This window comes from Bidens hawaiensis, unplaced genomic scaffold (assembly GCF_021521415.1).
Source record: "Bidens hawaiensis isolate Kalapana, Puna unplaced genomic scaffold, B.hawaiensis_p1.1 tig00037730_1, whole genome shotgun sequence".
Taxonomy (NCBI): Eukaryota; Viridiplantae; Streptophyta; class Magnoliopsida; order Asterales; family Asteraceae; genus Bidens; species Bidens hawaiensis.
In genome coordinates, this window is record NW_027496606.1 from 81,032 (window position 1) to 83,768 (window position 2,737).

Genomic DNA, 2,737 nt, shown 5'->3' on the forward strand with positions numbered 1-2,737 from the left:
ACTTTTAATCATGGCAACTTTCATAAAAACATCTACCGTAAGGCACCAACACTACCTTTTGTTCATGAAACAATTTTAAAAAGAAAATAATAAATAAATAAACACCTATCGTGAGACATCGTCTCTCGCAAGCTTTTGTGAAAAATCAATTTCAATCATGGAAGCTTCATGATACTTGTTTGTCGATCGAATGATTTTAATTGCCACGGGTCTTTATTTGTCCAAACATTTCAAAAACTTGCTAGAAGTAACTACAATTGATTATGTCACCAAAAAAAAAGCTAGTTATTAATCAAGATGGAAAACAAAAGAGTAAAAAGATAGCTAATCTTCACCCATTTTACTCACTCAATATCTTATATGAAACTAAGAAACAAAGCATCATCAACACATCCTCAAATTCTTTTTTAATTCAAAAATATATAAAAGTATTACATCGAGGAGTTATATTTACAGACCTTCAAGAACGAATTAGGGAGTAAACTTTTAGCACAATCGATTGTAGAAACAAGGATTTGCTTGCGCCCATTGCTATGATACTACTGGGTGGAATAAACCTTGAGCATAATGGATTGTAGCTTGATATGCATCAATCTGCACCAAAAGAAAGATTAAAATAAAAAACATTTTTTTTCATGTAAATGTGCAACTTCCACCACATGAAGTACAACTCTACAGAAAACAATTATAGTACTTACAATCTAGTGAGTGAGTAGTCTTGTTATCACCATAAAGATCCGGATTTACTTGATATCATCACACATTTATGTACGCCGATCTCGATTTAGTATATGCTACTTGATATCTATAATTTGGTTCTTTCATTCCATATATGATATTTGGCACAAAGAATCAAGAATTAATGTAAACCTACCAACCTACTTCAATGTTGTTAAGAACTTGACAAAATGAACCACCAAATTTGTGACAAACTAAACTCGTTTGATTGTTGCTTTTGTTCCATAATATTTTATTCCCTCCACATAATCTATGGCATGATACATGTAAAATAAAAACATAAAGATTTGAAATCTATAACTTTGAAAAGGGCATCAAATAGTATGATAAAATATCAACAATAAAGACTTTAAAACTCAAAAAAATAGCATCATAAGTTTTAACATCTATCATCTTTACTATCGTGTTTTTTATCCCTTTATATTTAAGAAAAAAGACAACAATGAAGAGTAAATTAAAAGTAGTTCATATAACACGAGACATTTTCATTACCACCTTATTTTGTCACGACGATGGCAAAATGGCAGATTATGAAACGGATTAATATTTGCATCCATACGCACATAACCGTGCGTAGTTGTTAAACTAATAAAGGGGCACTTAAAAAAGATCAAGTTGCTTGTGTACAACGACCACTGGCTCGGGTCAGTATGACCATTTATTAAAAATTAATGATTTGTTTGGGTCAATGGGCCATTTTCAGAAAAGATCAATTTGTTTGGGTCAGAACGTGTTGTGACCAAAATAAATCCGGGTTGAAATGGCCGCATAAAAAAGATAATTTAAGTATCTATACAATCCATCAAAATTTCTAAGTTTAAAACACCATTTAATGTAAAACTCATTTCCTTCCAATACATTTCTCGCTGTCAAAGGTGTAAAAAAACGTATTACACGAACATAAATGTACATCAATAAACAAACATAAACAAATGTGGATGAACAAACGTGTTCATACCCGTTTGTGTTTATTCGTTAATATTCTAAACGAACATAAATGAACATCAATAAATGAACATAAATAAATGTAAATGAACAAACGAAACAATGTTCATTCATTTAACTAAATGAATGACAATTTGTGTTCGTTTATTAACTCAACCAAAATAAACGAACTTCTTGCCAAACGTGTTATGAACGGTTTGCAGGGCGTTTGTTTCGTTACTTCGGTTATAAGCCTAACCATTATTGAATATTGAGTCAAATGTTATAAATTTTTGGCATGTTTCTTTTCAGTCAAGCGTTTCCCATGTTTCTTTTCAGTTTTTATTAGTATATCCGTCAAATATTAATATATAAAGCTATTATGTATGAAATTGTACATACCACATCTTCTAGAACCGATGTGGACTGATCTGGCCAGAAGGTGAAATCGACCTGAACATTCTCATTTTACCCTTCAACCTGCAAACACCAATATGACACAATTACTAATATATTATTACTAAATATATTTTATATTGACATTGTTAATAGAAGAATCACTAATATGCTAAAAAAATGGTATCCACATGAAGAATATTTTTAAAACATATGAATATTACAAAATAGTAATTAGTGAGCATGGGAAGCTATCTGTAAAGAGCTTTCATTTACTAAATAATAAGAGTTTATAAAAGAAAATTATAACCTGGTTAAAAATAACAAAGCCATACCAAAAGAATAATTCATTGCCAAAATTTTTATCAAGATCTAAAGAGTGAGGACTATTGAGCAAAACTACAATAAATTGCTACTAATGATCCCTTTGACAATTTTGTATATCATTTGAAGTCCATCCTTGTTTTCTAAATCTTCACATACTCTAAACAAATCCATGAATTTGGTGGAAGAAATTAAGTTCACATCATTGATTTAACCATTAAAATTAATAAAATAAATATAAAAAACATTGACAGTGAACTGTAACTGAAATTATAAATGCAATATGTTATATTGTTCTTGAGTGATAACTAATAAGAATAACATACATCGTGAAGTATGAGCGCTATTACACAAA

General features: G+C 29.9%; 1 long non-coding RNA gene across 1 annotated transcript; it reads right to left on the bottom strand.

Annotated features, from left to right (window-relative positions):
- Positions 1 to 284: 284 nt before the first annotated feature.
- LOC143589694 (uncharacterized) lies at positions 285 to 2,486 on the bottom strand. Its single transcript, XR_013145329.1, has 3 exons — positions 2,394 to 2,486; positions 2,065 to 2,142; positions 285 to 594 (listed from the first exon to the last, which is right to left on the bottom strand). It is a non-coding gene; the product is annotated as an uncharacterized LOC143589694 (long non-coding RNA).
- Between the last annotated feature and the right edge of the window lie 251 nt (positions 2,487 to 2,737).